Raw genomic sequence first — 16,259 nt, 5'->3', positions numbered from 1 at the left:
CATATGCCAGACAGGTGTGCTAGGTCAGAGGAAGGGATTCCTCCCCCGACCTCCAGTCCTACTTGTATTGGCTGGAGATGAACTCGCCATACGCCCAGCTCCTCCCCTGAGTTGCTGCTTCTTCTGTAAAGTGAAGGGTTTAGACTCTGTTCTCTCATCCCCCTGCACATTCACAATTACAGCCACGGGGAGAGAGCAACTCTTTGGACCCAATGTCCTTGGTTGAAATTCCCTCCACGGAACCAAATAACCATTCTTCACACATTGGCAGAGCCAGTACTGCAGATTCTTTCCTGAGGAGGTCTGAAGAGATGTATGTAAATTATTCTCTGCTTCTCACCCTCCCCACCCCTGGCCTCCTCAGTTACAGGACAGGAGCTTTGTCAGTTCTCCCAGCTTCTAGAAATTCACTTCTCTGGTCCAGCAAAGCAGGCATTCAGAAGCCTATAAATAATCATCTGATTCCCACGTGTCTGTAATAGCAGGGAAGGTGGTGCTGCAAACACCTAAATTTGCAGTTCACAGATAATGCAAATGAATATTGAAGGCTGTAGCTTGCATGATGCCTTAGCAAGTAAAAACAATCTTTTCTTTCTTTCTTTCTTTCTTTCTTTCTTTCTTTCTTTCTTTCTTTCAGGACACAGAGAACCTCCCCACCACCTTCTTTCTTGCCATGGCTGTAATTCCTTGCCCAGCACAAGATCCATGGCTAGGTTTCTCTTTTTCAGAAGCTAAACTCTAGGGAGGAGAAAGAAACCCTTTGGGTACCTCAGCTGTGGGATCCTGTCATTTATCCAGAGTAGACTTTAGCTGTAGAAACACCCTGTGCTATTTGAGTTTCACGTGTTGGATGCAAAAGAAGCTACCTTCTTTCCTTCCCAGTTTTCTTTCAAAAAACAGGAACTACACAGCTTGAGTTGGGGTGGGATCAGGAGACCCTCATCTTCAACTTTTATTTGCATCCTTGCTGTAATATTTTAAGGACCCTCTGACTTGAGAATTTTCACGATGAGAATAAGTATTAACATGGACTTCGAGTTTTCTCAGTCTATTCTTAGAAAATGGCCTCTGCTTATTAGACTCTGTGAAATGGAAATGAATGCCACACATCACAGACAGTGCTACGGTAATTAATAATTTTACACATCGGAAACCACGTTAGGTCCAGAGCCTCAACAGGTGACAGGGAGAATGCCTTCTGCAAGGTGAAAGATATGTTCTTTACTGATGTGAAGAGCTGTCACCGATTTTGTGTAATCATCAGTAGGCTCTTCGCTCAGTGCTTTGTACACAGCATCACACTTAAACTCTGCACACCTTAGAAGATGGGCAGATGGGTCCTATTATTGCCACCAGAGGTGAGATAAGAAAGGTAAGCTCGGGACTTCCCTGGTGGCGCAGTGGTTAAGAATCCACCTGCCAATGCAGGGCACACAGGTTCGAGCCCAGATCTGGGAAGATCCCACATGCTGCGGAGCAGCTAAGCCTGTGCGCCACAACTGCTGAAGCCCACGTGCCTAGAGCCCGTGTGCCACAACTGCTGAAGCCCACGTGCCTAGAGCCCGTGCTCTGCTACAAGAGAAGCCACCGCAATGAGAAGCCCGTGCACCACAACAAAGAGTAGCCCCCGCTCGCCACAACTAGAGAAAGCCCGTGCACAGCAATGAAGCCCCAAAACAGCCAAAAAATTAAAAAAAAATTAACAACAACAACAACAAAGAAAGGTAGGCTCAGAGAAGTTAGATCCTAATTTAAGGTCATATAGTTGAGGAAAGGCAGAGCCAGAATCCGTAGCTGTCTTGGCTCCAGAGCCCACATGTTTAGAGCGAGCGAGGTCTTGAGAAACACTAATAGTCACTTAGCGTCACTGGCTTCAAAATGTCATGAAATCGTTTCTCAAATGGCCATATTTTCCTTATGCAGGATAAAAGGTTTCCTCCCCTTACTGAATAAGCTGGATATGCAGACGTAAGCATTCAAAGCAAAATAATGGAGGCAAGAACATAACAAATAAGTCACCCTGTAATTAAGTCCTCACATTTTCCATCCGAAGCCTAGATAATGATGTGCTGTAATTATTATAAAAACAACAATCTATTACCACCACTATGAAATTAACAATTATTACAGAATTCATACTGGCCTGGAGCACCTCTCCTTGCTAAGGTGGCGACCCACCCCTGCCCGCAGTCCCCATTTTTTTTTTTTTAACCAGTAGTAGAAATAAATTTGTGTGGAAAACTCTATAGACCATCTTGTGTAATTAGGAATAACTTGGGGAAGGAGGAATGTCAACAGTCTTTCATGTTCACGCATAGTTGATTTACAAAGTTGTATCAGTTTCACGTGTAAAGAAAAGTGTTTGGTTTCATATATATATTATATATATATATATATATATATATATATATATCTCTCACAACAATCATTTTTTACCTAAATGTGAATGTTATTTCTTTCCCCAGAGAAGGACAAACTGACTCTGTTAAAAATGTGAAGGTGTAAAAATAGTCATTTCATGAAAGTCAGCAAGGGGGGCGGATGTGTGTTGGGGGCGGGTAACACTGCAGTGTCCACATACCCACTTTGTTCTTATTTCTCTGCTACTCCGAACCACTCAACAAAAACAAACACCCCCTACAAGAAGGCAGAGGTTTTGTCTTTTTTGAAAACTTTACCAGAAAGGTTTGTCTTACCGCCTCAGTCAATTGAAATACATAATAACTCGAAGAGGATCTTAATTTCTTCCAAGGAGGTTACGTTCTTTGCAGAGGGAGCTTGGTGCTGTCAGGCAGACACGAGGAGGCCAAGCGGTTGGGGGGAAAAGATGTAACCACAGACCCAGGACCCTCTGACTTGACTTGTCAGGACCCTGGTATGAGAATGAGCGAAGCCCGCTGGAATCCACCTGTCTGTGAACACCACGCCCTGGCGTTTGCCACCTCCCAGGAGACGTTTTTTTTTGTTCGTAGTGTCTCTAAGCCTGTCACCTTGGAAGAAACCATGCTTCGTACACAGCTTAGCTGAGATGACTCTGAAGAGCTTTTGATATCTCACAGGATGAAACTTCTGTGCCCCGGCTGTTAAGGGAAGTCAGCCCTTTCTTGATCCTTATTGTGTCCTAGATCGAGGAGTCTTTCTTTATCACGTTTTTTTCCCTTTACCTATCCCTCCCCCACAAAAAGACGACTCTTGGTTTTCTAGTACAGGCGTCAGAAATAAAACTACACGTAGTTAATAATTTACAGTCATAGTCACTCTAAAAAGAAGTGAAAGGATTCTCTCTTATCTTTCTTTCTCAGAACGTCCTTTGGGAGCTCTAAAAACACTTAGGCTCAAAGGATAGAGAAAGGAGACACACTGCTTTGGATTTTCTGCCATACAAGGAAGTCGTGTCCTACTTTCTTTCTCAGTTGGCAACCTCATAAACCATTAAGAAAATGGCGGTCAGGCCTAGTGAGCTTCGAAAGCCAAATAACTCCCCTCTTGCTGAAATCCTCTCTTTGTAGGGCTAAATAAATAATAAGCCATACCTGTAAGGAGAATAATGGAAAGGATTAAGATCCAAACTAGGCGGGTACTTTTGATTTGTCCGCCCCTCCTTGCTCCCTCCCGAACCCATGTCTTCCTCGGTCTACCCCATTCCCTTCAGTAGCCACATCATGTGTTAAAGCCAGTGATGGTCTATCCATCTTCCCTTTTCCCTCCCCGCCCCAGCCCCCATCCTGTAGCTTGTCATGTCTGCTGGTCCCAAATCCACATCTGCCTACTTCATTCCATCTCTACTGCCACCAGCCTTTCTCACCTAGAAGACTCCTAAGTGCTTTCCATGTTCACTCTCGCTCTCTCTACAATGCAGATGGAGGGATTTTTTTTTTTATGACTTTAAATGAAATGATGTAACTCCTGCATTGAAAACCCTTCACTGGCTTTCTCTTGTGATTGTATTCCATTCCAGAGCCCACTCTGCTTCTGCGCAGTCTGGCCCCTTTCTTCTCTTTGCCTGCTGTGTCTCAACAAATCCACCTCCTGTAGTATCTCCAACTAATCCTTCTCTCTTCTGGTTGAGGTAGATGGGCAAGGAGGCTCAGGTGGATGTGTTGTGTCAATGGGCAAGGTTAGCTAAAGTGGAAAAGAAAACTGCTTTCTGAGAAACGGGCAAGAAGGAAGAAAAGGGAAGTGTATGCACTCATTCTTCCTAAGGTCAAGGATGGGGCTCATGCCAACCAAGTAGGAGGCCATAGTCAGGCAGGTACCCTTTGATCCAGAAGCAAGAGGAAAAAGAAGAGGTTCTCTAGGCTGATTCGTTTATGGACCCATGTCCACACCCACCTCATTACACCTGTTTCGGTTCCTCTTTCTTTCCATCTACGTAAGCATCCATCCATGTATGCGGCAGACTTTCATGGAGCACCAACTGCGGACGGATGGAATGAAATGCCAAGGACACATTGAGACCAAAGGAAAGAGGCAGATGAATAGCCCTTGGGCTGTCAACGCAGCTCACCTCCAAAAGCATGAGCTAGTAATGCAGTGCTGGACTTGGGCCCTCTTCCTGCCTCAGCCCTTGAAAATGAATTCCAGAATATGGCCTTACCATGACTCCCCAAGGAAATGCCACTCTGATTAATGAAAACAGTTCAGCTGTGCAGTTACACTGCTTTAGCCTAGGAAAGTGTCCTTTTTGACCGGAAAAGGGTTTGTAATCTAGAACCATTACTATCATCAGAGATTCTGAGCCTACCCTCCCCCTGACAGATGCACACATATACACAAACTCTTCTCCCCCAGCAAAAAAAAGAAAAATCATTATGAAGCAGAGAGAACTCTGCATTTGGCTTTGTTGGGCTTGGGGGACAAGGCAAAAGCTGTTGACAGAAAATTACAAGCATGTCTTCGGCCCGAAGTGTACTGCATGACACTAAGAAGGCCCGTCAAGAAGCTGGATATTGGATCTGACAGGACTAACTGCCCTGTGATGGCGTGAAAATGAACCGTGGCCCACCCAAGCAAACACACTTGAAGGTGGAAAAAGCAACCAGCGTGACAGCTGGGGCTCAGGGACCCTGCATTGATAAAAAGACTTTTCTTTTTTCATGAGATTGGGAACCTGCTCATTAGATTTAAGTCCAAAACCAAGCAAGAAAAATAAAGATGTCATATTCTGATAGCTCTTTAACGAGGTTTATGAGGGATTAGCAGAAAGACCCTTGGAACTGGGTGTGTTGAATTCTGTCTCAGGGTCCTCCTAAATAGCAGGAGGCTTTGGACACTGACAGGAAAATTGGGGTCAAAGTGGGGAAGATGACCCCCTGCGGAGGCTAAATGCTCCGGCACATAGCTCAGTCGTCAAGTTCAGTTCCGTCTCCCAGCAGCACACAGAACCACTGCTGCTTCCAACGTTGCACTACCGAGGGCCCAGGTAAGATTTCATGTCTTACAACTCTGTGCTTTGTAGAGATCGGCTTGTCCGTTGGGTTTCAAGGGTCTAGAAGCTAGAGAGTGCAGACTTGTGAATTGTGTTTCATTGTTCTGTGGTGGCGGCCGGAGATGCAGTTTCTTTGGGGTCAGCTTTGATCCATCTTCCTCGGTTCAGGAGGCCCGGGGAAGTAACCAGTGGTTCTTGAGGCAAAGTCTGGGTTACTCCTCCTGCCTAGTGAGACACAAGGTACATCTGGGGGAGGGAGAGCTGGACTTGGGGGGCGAACTCAGCCCAGGGGGGATGGAACCTCCCTCCTTTTTGTTCCCCATTTCCAGGCTGAATCCACGTTCCAGCTGAACGGGGCTTCTGCAGAAAGGTGCCCCTAGTGAGAATGAGGCTGGTGGGGAGGGGGGCAGCCTGGAGTCTGGAGAGAAATCCAGGCAGGAGGTTGATCCATAAGGAACTCAGCAAAGACCAAGCAGAGGTTTCTCCCCTCTAGACCCAGCCCAGAAGGGAGAGTAGAAGCCTATGTCATTTCCTCTGGGAAAAGGAAACAATTTTCCTTATAAACCAACAAAATTACATAGACTATTTGTAGATTGGCAAAGTGTTGGGGGCAATTTTCCAGGTAAAGTGTTGGGGGCAATTTTCCAGGTAACATGGGACTAAAAATCTACCTGGAAAAATCCAGATAATTGAGCCAAGGAACTTTCTGTGGTAAATGATCAGGATAAATGCTTCACACGCTCATCGTCCCAGGCTGGCATTCCAGGGAGTACCCTTTCAAAGAGTGTGAAGTGAGGTATCATTTTAGAATATTCAGCATGGTGAGGAATAAAGAGGGATAAAGAATTGTTCCTCACTTTCCATGTCTTTTGATATTCTGGAAACTTGTCTGGAAGGCAATTGAATTGTTTAGATAACTTGACAAAAAGAGTCAAGAAAAATCATGTTACTCTTTGACATAATATATATCAAATGGCAACCAGGAGATAAGGGAGAGATTAGGTCTGTGCTATTAAAACTATTTCTGCCAATTGTAGTATTGGAGGATCTGTAGTCATGGAAACATGTTCACGCATATCTATAGCTTCATCTTCATTCTTTCTGGTCTTCTTTTGATATCTCAGCCATGACACGTGCTAAACTGTACTTTATAGCCATGAGGAGGATCATGTATATATGTGTATGTGTGTGTCTGTGTGTATGAAAAATTTCTCTTCAAGGCCAGATTTAGGAAAAAACAAAAGCAAGGAATGGCCTTGGCCCTTAGATGACCATGCAGTCACTCCTCAGGAAGGAAGGAGCTGATAAGGGGAAGGGACATACGGCATCTGTCATCGATGGGTAAATGGTCTTGAAAAAGAAATCGCCCTTTCTTTCCTCCTCAATATGTAAAACACTTAGACACGGGGGTGCTGTGATGACCCTGAGGACCGTGTTATTAATGACTTCTTTTATGCTTTATAAAGTGCTTTTCACTTAAATTACCTCTGATCCTTGCCACACAGTCCTTCCTGGTAAGTGTTATTAGCCTCATTTGACACTTAACAAAGATAGAAAACAAGTAAGGCTTTAAGAGAGAGTACATAACCTGGTAGCCAGAGGACAGATCCTGACCTAGAGAGTGGCATGTGGTGTGTTAAAAAGTGATGAATGAATTACAGACATTTAAAAGTCTCATTTTCCTGTAAAACCCCGCATTTCCAATTTCTCTTTAGAAAGTTTAATGCCTGGCCACCACCTTTCTAGAGCTAGGTAGGGATGCCCTCCCATGAGCAGGACACGAATGCGTCAGCTTGCCACAGGCCCACTGTGATACCCTGTCGCCCATTACCGCCCTCCTTTATTAAGCTCCCTGCCCAGTCCTTATGGACACTAGAGTCTTCAACCACTTCTCCAGAAGGATAACAAACGTGCTTAAGATCGAATGGCCAATTCATGGTCGAAGCGAAAATTAAAACCAGAGCTCTGGAACCAAGTCCGTCTGTGCTTCTGTCTCTATGGAGTAGTTCTCAAACAGAGTGACCCGATCCAGATCTTGGAGTCCCAGGTACGGGGTCCAAGAATCTGCCTTTTGAACAGTCACCCAGGATGTGACGTGATCGAAATGCTAGACTGTGATGAAATGCGAGGAGCAGTGCTCTAAGCAGTTAGGCGACCTAGGGTCCCTTTGGGCCTTCGACTAAGCTAGTCCGTCTCTCTGTCGTTGAACCCTCAAGTCTTTGGGCACACACAAAGTGCTGCGTTCTCTGACTCTGGATTATATAACATTTTGGGGACCCTAACCCAGGTTGATAATCGACACATTTTTCTATGCCACTGGGGTATTGTGCGATGTACCCTGTTTATGTATTCATCGAATATTTATTGAATGCCTACCTTGCAATAGGCACCATGCTTCACTATGAGGAATCAATATGACAGTTAAGAAGTGGTTATTCAGTTAAGCTGGGCAACTGCTGAATCCCAAGACAGACTGAGCTGTGAGCCTCAATTACCCAAAAGGTACTTCAATATTTACTTATGTTGGTAAGCACAGGGTTTTTCTTTCTTTGTTTTAAATTTAATTTTTATTTTATATTGGAGCATAGTTGATTTACAATGTTGTGTTAGTTTCAGCTGTCCAGCTAAGTGATTCCATTATACATATACATATATATCCAGTGTTTTTCAGATTCCTTTTCTATATAGGTTATTGTAGAATATTGAGTAGAGTTCCCTGTGCTATACAGTAGGTCCCTGTTGCTTATCTGTTTTAGATAGAGTAGTGTGTATATGTTAATCCCAAACTCCTAAGTTATCCCTCCCCCTCCCACCATGTTTCCCCTTTGGTAACCATAAATTTGTTTTCTAAGTTTGTGAGTCTGTTTCTGTTTTGTAAATAAGTTCATTTCTATCATTTTCTTTTAGATTCCACATATACGTGATATCATAGGATATTTGTCTTTCTCTGTCTCTTAGTGTGATAATCTCTAGGTCCATCCACGTTGCTGCAAATGGCATTATTTCATTGTATATATGTGCCACGTCTTCTTTATCGATTCCTCTGTTGATGGACATTAGGTTGCTTCCATGTCTTGGCTATTGTAAACAGTGCTGCAGTGAACATTGGGGTGCATGTATCTATTCAAATTACGCTTTTCTCTGGATATATGCCCAGGAGTGGGATTGCTGGGTCATATGGTAGTTCTGTTTTTAGTTTTTTAAGGAACCTCCATGCTGTTCTCTGTAGTGGCTGTATCAATTCACATTCCCACCAACAGTGCAAGAGGGTTCCCTTTTCCCCACACCCTCTCCAGCATTTATTGTTTGTAGACTTTTTGATGATGGTCATTCTGACTGGCATGAGATGATGCCTCACTGTAGTTTTGATTTGCATTTCGCTAGTAATTAGTGATGTTGAGCAGCTTTTCATGTGCTTTTTGGCCATCTGTATGTCTCCTTTGGAGGAATGTCTATTTAGATCTTCTGCCCACTTTTTGATTGGGTTGTTTGTTTTTTTGATATTGAGCTGCATGTGCTGTTTGTATATTTTGGAGATTAACCCCTTGTCAGTCGCTTCATTTGCAAATATTTCATCCCATTCTGTGGGTTGTCTTCTCGTTTTGTTTATGGTTTCCTTTGCTGTGCAAAAGCTTTTAGGTTTAATCAGGTCCCATTTGTCTATTTTTGTTTTTGTTTTTATTTTCATTGCTCTAGGAGGTGGATCATAGAAGATCTTGCTGCGATTTATGTCAGAGAGTGTTCTGCCTATGTTTTCCTCTAAGAGTTTTATAGTATCTGTCTGGCCTTTAATTTAGGCCTTTAATCCATTTTGAGTTTATTTTTCTGTATGGTGTTAGGGAGTGTTCTAATTTCATTCTTTTACATGTAGCTGTCCAGTTTTCCCAGCAGCATTAGTTGAAGAGAATGTTTTTCCTGCATTCTATATTCTTGCCTCCTTTGTCATAGTTTAATTGACTATAGGTGCATGAGTTTATTTCTGGGCTTTCTATCCTGTTCCATTGATCTATATTTCTGGGTTTTGTGCCAGTACCATACTGTTTTGATGACTGTAGCTTTGTGGTATAGTCTGGAGTCAGGGGGCCTGATTCCTCCAGCTCTGTTTTTCTTTTCAGTATTGTTTTGGCTATTTGGGGTCTTTTGTGTTTCCATACGAATTTACAAATGTTTTGTTCTAGTTCTGTGAAAAATGCCATTGGTAATTTCACAGAGATTGCATTGAACCTGTAGATTGCTTTGGGTAGTATAGTCATTTTCACAATGTTGATTCTTCCAATCCAGGAGCATGGTATACCTCTCCATCTGTTTGTGTCATCTGTGGTTTTTCTCATCAGTGTCTTAGAGTGTTTATACTACAGGTCTTTTGCCTCCTTAGGTAGGTTTGTTCCTAGGTATTTTATTCTTTTTGAGGCAGTGGCAAGTGGGATTGCTTCCTTAATTTCTCTTTCTGATCTTTCATTTTAAGTGTATTGGAATGCAAGAGATTTCATGTATTAATTTTGTATCCTGCAGCTTTACCAAATTCATTGATGAGCTCTAGTAGTTTTCTGGTAGCATCTTCAGGATTTTCTATGTATAGTATCATGTCATCTGCAAACAGTGACAGCTTTACTACTTCTTTTCCAGTTTGGATTCTTTTTCTTTTTCTTCTCTCATTGCTGTGGCTAGGACTTACAAAACCATGTTGAATAAAAGTGGGCAAGAGTGGACATCTCTCTCAGCTCTTCACTATTGGGAAGCACAGTCTTTTTTCAAAGCCCACATGGAACTCCCATGGTTAATACTGTCCTATGATGCCATATGTTTCATGGTGGCCATCAGATGTTTAGATTCACTTGACTAAAGGTCTTCTTCTCCAAAAGTAACTTGACGATTTCATTTTCCAGACAATGCACTATGAAACTACTCAAGCATCTGATTTTTAACCCTAAATATTTAACTTGTTTGCATGAAATTCACAAGAACTGTAATGCTTGCCTTAGTCTCTGAGAGTATAAAGATGCATGTACCTAAGTTAGGTTGTACACCTCCCTTAACCATTTATTTGCCCTAACCATTTATTTGAAATCCTTAAGGAAACAAAAGGTATATGTAAACTCTAGTGCTAACATTTTCAAAGGTAACTAAGTACTTGCTACTCAAACTGCGGTCCCAAGACCAACTGTATGAGTACTTTCAAGGAGTTTACTCATGATGTGGTTTCTTAGGCTCAAGTCTACACCCAGCAGGATCCCCAGGTTACTCCTATGCACCTGAATGTCTGAAGAGCCCTCAGTTAGATTCCCTGTTAACAGTTCCAACTAACCTTACTGTGGTCATCATTTCCCCATATATATACTTGAATCAAGTTGTCACATGTACAACTTAAATTTACAAAATAGTATGTCAATTACATATAAAAGCATGGTGGGGAGGAGTTCCCTAGATGTGACTGTTTTTGGTTTGTAGATTTATATCATAAGGATCTTTAGATGCGAACAAATTAGGCAGTAAGAAATAGAAAGTGTTGGGGATATTTACATGCCAGCCTGTCTGGAAAATGTTGATTTTTTTCATGACATTTCTCCAAGCTCGATTTCAAATAGAGATGGTGGGAAAGTGAGAGAGTGTGGGCACATATAAAATGAAAAACAAAAACAAAAAAACCCCACAAATGCCGAAAACATTGTCTTATGCAGATTCTTTATGCAGTGAGGACATTAACACCTTGTCTTTTAAATGTGTTGTATTTAGCCTGTTTGTTTTTGTTGTTTTTAACGTTTCTCAGAATCTTCATGTTTCTATGTAGTCAGGTCATTGGACATTATTTGCTTTATTACTTCTTTATTGTTTTTATTACGTTGAGAATAGTGAACAGTGATTCTCAACTTTGGTTACACTTTGGAATCACCTGGAAACCTTTGAAAACTGCTGATGTTTGGATTCCCCACCTTGTCCCTCCCCGCTGCCAGGTACCCTGCTTTAATCAGTCTGGTGTCCTACGTAGGCCACACGGTTTTCAAATGCTCCGCAGGTGATTCTGTTGTGTCATCAGGGTTGAGTATTATTGCCTTAGAAAGTCCTTCCCTATAGCAAGATCAAATGATATTCACCTATATGTGCTTCTAATTAGATTTTATTCTAATTAAAATTTCTTTCATGATTTTTAAAGATTTTTTTTCATAATTTTATTCTGTACCTGTTTTTCTCTGCAGTTTATGCTAAAATTTTGGGCTCAACCTAGGACATACATATTCGAACTCTTTGAATAATGCTCTCAGCTCTCCTTTCTGTCTATAATTCCTCTTGTATCTTTCCCTTTTAGTTCCAACAGATAACTGGAGATAATGAAACTCGAGATGACTTATTATTGCAGTCATAAAGGGTCAGAAAGTAACACTAGAGAAGTAATAAGTTCTGGTCTCAGAGTTTTAGGAGGAAGCAGGAAGAATTGGGTTTACTGCTTCATTTGCAAACAGTCACTATTGGAAAGCTAGCTTTTCACCGACTAAATTGGTGAATAGTTAACTGAGTAAATTATTCCGTTTAGATAGACTCAACCACAGTCTTGACAATCACCCAAATGGCCCAGTGGAAACTTCCTTCTTTCCAGAGGCTCGAAAATTCTACTCTTGAGCAGTTGCTCTATAATTATTCCTCTCCTGAGTCTAAGGTGGTTCGTGAATGGACAAAGGGGTTGTCAGAGGCAGATCCCTCTCACAGTAGTCGTTGTCATGCTTTAGTTGAGAGCCAGAGGTCTCGACATTGCATTATATAGTCCTGACTCCGGCTTGGAGACAAAGTAATATGCCCCTTCTCCGTAAAAGCAGATGGCATCACTGCAGAAAGCTTTTAAGCCTTTGCAAAAGTTCTCTTATTTTCTGTGCCCCGTTAAATTGCCACTCAGTCCTAAGACTTGAGTAGCCTGAAGTCCCAGCTACTAGCTATTGCTATAAATGATACCTCTGCTTCCCTTTCCATTCACTGTCTACGTAGACAAAAAGGGCAAAGGGAATATATTTTCCTTCTAAATATTTCCTTGATGGGTGTTCAGGCTCTGAATTCTTCAGCTTCGTCACATTCTGTTATTTGAGACTAAGTAGAATTTTTGACATTTGAGTTTGAAATTTGTGGTCATAAATCCGCAGAAGCCAGGGCATGGTGTGGTGACCCATCTCAGGCGCATGGTCGTGTCAAAATGCAGAGTTTCGTTGCCCAAGGTATTGAGCCTTTGCTATCAGTTCTCACAGACAGATAGTGCTTTGCCTCCCTCTTCACATCATGCCAATAAACCCGTCACCTCTATAAAATAGCTGTCCCAGTGGCCTAGGACATGCCATGCTGCTCACAGGTGATATTTTCTACTGAAGTCATCTGGCGACCCAAGAAAGGAATTGATCATTCACTCAGTCTCATCCAAGAAATATGAACTGTACTCCCCATATACATCAGAACCCCGTGTGGGGTACTGTGGGAGACAAAAGATAAACTGGTTTAAAACTCTGCCTTTAAAACTCTGGTTTGTTAGTGGTGGGACAGAAAGGATAAGGCAGGCAAGGGTTCCTTAGAGGACGCGGCCACAAGGTGCCCTTGGAGTTCAGAACTATATACATAAACAATGACAAGACTGAATCTCAAAAAAAAATGTTTGAGGTAAAAGAGACTAGATACCAGAGAGCATGTAGGGTACAAGTGCATCGTATGATGTTCAGAAGTATCCAGAACTAATCTATGAGTCCGAATAACAGTTGTTCAGAGATGGGTACTACATGGAAGGGGACAAAGGGAACTTTCTGGGTTATGGAAATCTATATCTCGATGTGGATGATGGCGATACAAGTGTCCACATGAGTCAGAATTCACCCTTAAAACTTACGTATTTCACTTTGTTTTGTGTGTGTGTATATATATATATATATATATATATATACACACACACATATATAATCATTAATTTAAAAATAGTGTTGTAACAGTTTAAAGGCAGGAGCAGTGGTAAACTTGCAAAGACATGGAGGGCAGTGACATTGAGATGGGCCCTGAATGGGAAGAGCATTTAATCAGAGCACTTCCCTGGGAAGGAAGGAGAAAACAGCCGTACGGAGTGTCCACTGAAGGATCAGCAGGTCCGTGAGTCTTGTGTTCCCCGGGCCGTTTGTGCAAGTAATATTTGCAATCGAATTTATTGAAGGACAGAATGGGGGGTTCAATTTAAATCATCAGGTTTATTAAATGCTTGGGGCAGCAGAGAGATGTGACTATATCTGTGCTTGGGCAAGATGAGTCAGGCCCCAGTGCGTCCCGCAGCTGGGAGGAGGGAGAGGGGATGACAGAAATGAGTGATGAGGCTGCTAGGGTTTCTCCACAAGCAAAGATTGGTGCTGGACCTATTTAATGGGAGCTAAAGGAATGGGGAGAAGGCACAGATTTAATATGCGTGGCATAGGGACTGTCTCTGAGTTGTGCCCATGTGCGAGGTAAGGGACACGGAGAGGTCAAAGGTGTTAAGATTGGCTGGGAGGAGGCATCAACAAATGAGTAAATGCAGGGAGAAATAGAGGTCTGAGAGGGGCTGTTGGACGTCCTAAGTCAGAGAAAAGCCAGGGCAAGTGAGTAAGCACAGTTTTTAAAAAGTTGATGTGGACTTCCCTGGTGGCACAGTGGTTAGGAATCCGCCTGCCAATGCAAGGGACACGGGTTCGAGCCCTGGTCCAGGAAGATCCCACGTGCTGCAGAGCAGCTAAGCCCGTGCGCCACAAGTACTGAGCCTGCGCTCTAGAGCCCGCAAGCCGCAACTCCTGAGCCTGCGTGCCACAACTACTGAAACCCGCATGCCTAGAGCCTGTGCTCCGCAACAAGAGAAGCCCGCACACTGCAACGAAGAGTAGCCCCCACCGCCACAACTGGAGAAAGCCTGCACGCAGCCAGGAAGACCCAATGCGGCCAGAAATAAATAACGTTAAGTAAAAAAATTTTTTTTCCCATCATCATCATAGAAAATCCCTTTGGGCAGTGCTGATCAATGAACACCCGTGATTAATCCCACCTACCCATACTGCAAGTGTATTATGCTCTTCAGGAGATCTTCTATAAACTATTGCTTTTTGTGGATAGAAGATTCAAAACCTGGACCATTTACCAGTAGCCTTGAAAGATCTGCAGATATTTTTGAACATCAAAGTACAACATTGGAGCCCAACCATTCCCACCCTTGGTGAAAATTTGGCAATGCGTTTTAATAGCATATTCTTTCAGTTTGCAATGGGAAAAAGAATTGTTGATGTTTTCATGGCTGTTGTTGAGGAAACAGGTTCCCAGTTGAGCTAGGAAAGAATAAGATGACATGTGACAGTTTAGTAGATTATAAGCAGTTTGCTGGTGAAGGAGAAGTTCTGATACACTGCCTGGTATAGAATAAGATTAGTTATACAGTTCTCAGCTGAAACCTACTGTTTCTTGTAGATTACTGTGACATGATTGGCCAAGCCTTCCAAATGTCACCCTACACCTAGAGGGAAGGGGAACAGGAAATGGACCTGATACCCTGTGCTAAACACAACGTTGGCGTTCTCAATATCTGATTGTACTCCAGATGAAATGAGGTCTACAAGGCTTTTTGAATACTAAATTCATAGCAGCATCTTTGTGCGCGAAAAGGGAGCATAACATAGAAGACAAGTTGGGAAATTTTCTCTTAGGCTGCTGTCAGCGTCTGTTATACACACACCCCGCAGTCAAGGAGCAGGACATCGCTATTTATTGGAATGTAATGAAGTTGATGAGAATGAGCTGTAACAAAAGAAGCAAGGTCAGCCCGGAAGAGTCTTGAAGGTAAATCATGGGGGTGTACATAGGAAGAAAGAAAGTCACGGCAATGCCTTGCAGGGGAAGAACAGCAATGATCATTTTGGAAATGTTTTGTTCGCCTTTTCTGATAGGCTCTTGTGCTTAGCAGACCAAATGGAACTAGTCTGGTCTTGCTTTCAGAAGCTTTCCGAGCAGTGGAGGCTCAGAAGGGGCTTCAGTGTTTCGGACAGCAGCAGTTCCGGTTTTATTCCTCCCTCCCCCTAGCCACTCCTGTTTTGTTCAGTGCCCTCTGCTCTGCACACTCACCTCACTGGTCTTTTGCCCAGTTTGTGCTTCTCTCTCGTATTGTCCTATTTTGCAGCACTGAATTTTAAAGGTTAAGATATTGACTCAGAAACAAAAGTTCCTAATTTCCTATCCTGGCTCCATCGCTTGTTAGCTGTATAACTTTGGACAAGGTACTAAATCTTTCTAAGTCCTGAGTTTCCTCTTCTATAAAAGAAGGATGATTATCTACTTCATCAGGTTGGTGTTAGGAGTATTAAATGAAGAAGACAGTAATTGTGGATATTCCCTGGCACACAGCAAGTGCTGTATTAGTTAGCATATGCCATCACCAGCAACGTGTCCTGTCTTCAGGAAAGCTTTGCAGCACCCTGGAGCTACATTCACATTTTAATCCTGTGATCATTCTATAAATGCGTGTTTCCTCCACTCTTGCATTGTCCTGGACCGTTCTAGATGTTGATGCCCTTCTTACGTCAGAATGTAGTATTCCTCATAGTAGGCGTCAGGCCAGGTTTGGGGATGGATGCCTGCTTGGTTCCACCTGGTCTGGGTGATCAATCAGGACACTGTTCCATTTTGATTCTGCTTCTGTCAAAGTATAATCCCATTTTCTGTTTATGATTCTTAGGTTCACTCTGTAAAACTCAAGATTGGAAAGCAATGCTATACATGATATTAGGAAGCAAAATTGTTCCGCTCAGGGTCTTCTTGCCCTATGATTAATTTTTTTTTGACTTACTAAAATCTCTAAATGCAA

General features: G+C 42.7%; 1 protein-coding gene and 1 long non-coding RNA gene across 9 annotated transcripts in view; one reads left to right on the top strand and one right to left on the bottom strand.

Annotated features, from left to right (window-relative positions):
- The window catches only part of GRM7 (glutamate metabotropic receptor 7), an 863,743-nt gene that overhangs the window by 81,519 nt on the left and 765,965 nt on the right, over positions 1–16,259 (bottom strand). The gene's annotated exons all lie outside the window — the stretch shown is intronic.
- The window catches only part of LOC137232696 (uncharacterized), a 688,080-nt gene that overhangs the window by 658,490 nt on the left and 13,331 nt on the right, over positions 1–16,259 (top strand). The window lies entirely within an intron of this gene.

Source organism: Pseudorca crassidens, chromosome 10, assembly GCF_039906515.1.
Source record: "Pseudorca crassidens isolate mPseCra1 chromosome 10, mPseCra1.hap1, whole genome shotgun sequence".
Classification (NCBI taxonomy): domain Eukaryota; kingdom Metazoa; phylum Chordata; class Mammalia; order Artiodactyla; family Delphinidae; genus Pseudorca; species Pseudorca crassidens.
The sequence above is the reverse complement of the archived record's forward strand: the minus strand, read 5'-3'. Positions and strand labels throughout refer to the sequence as shown.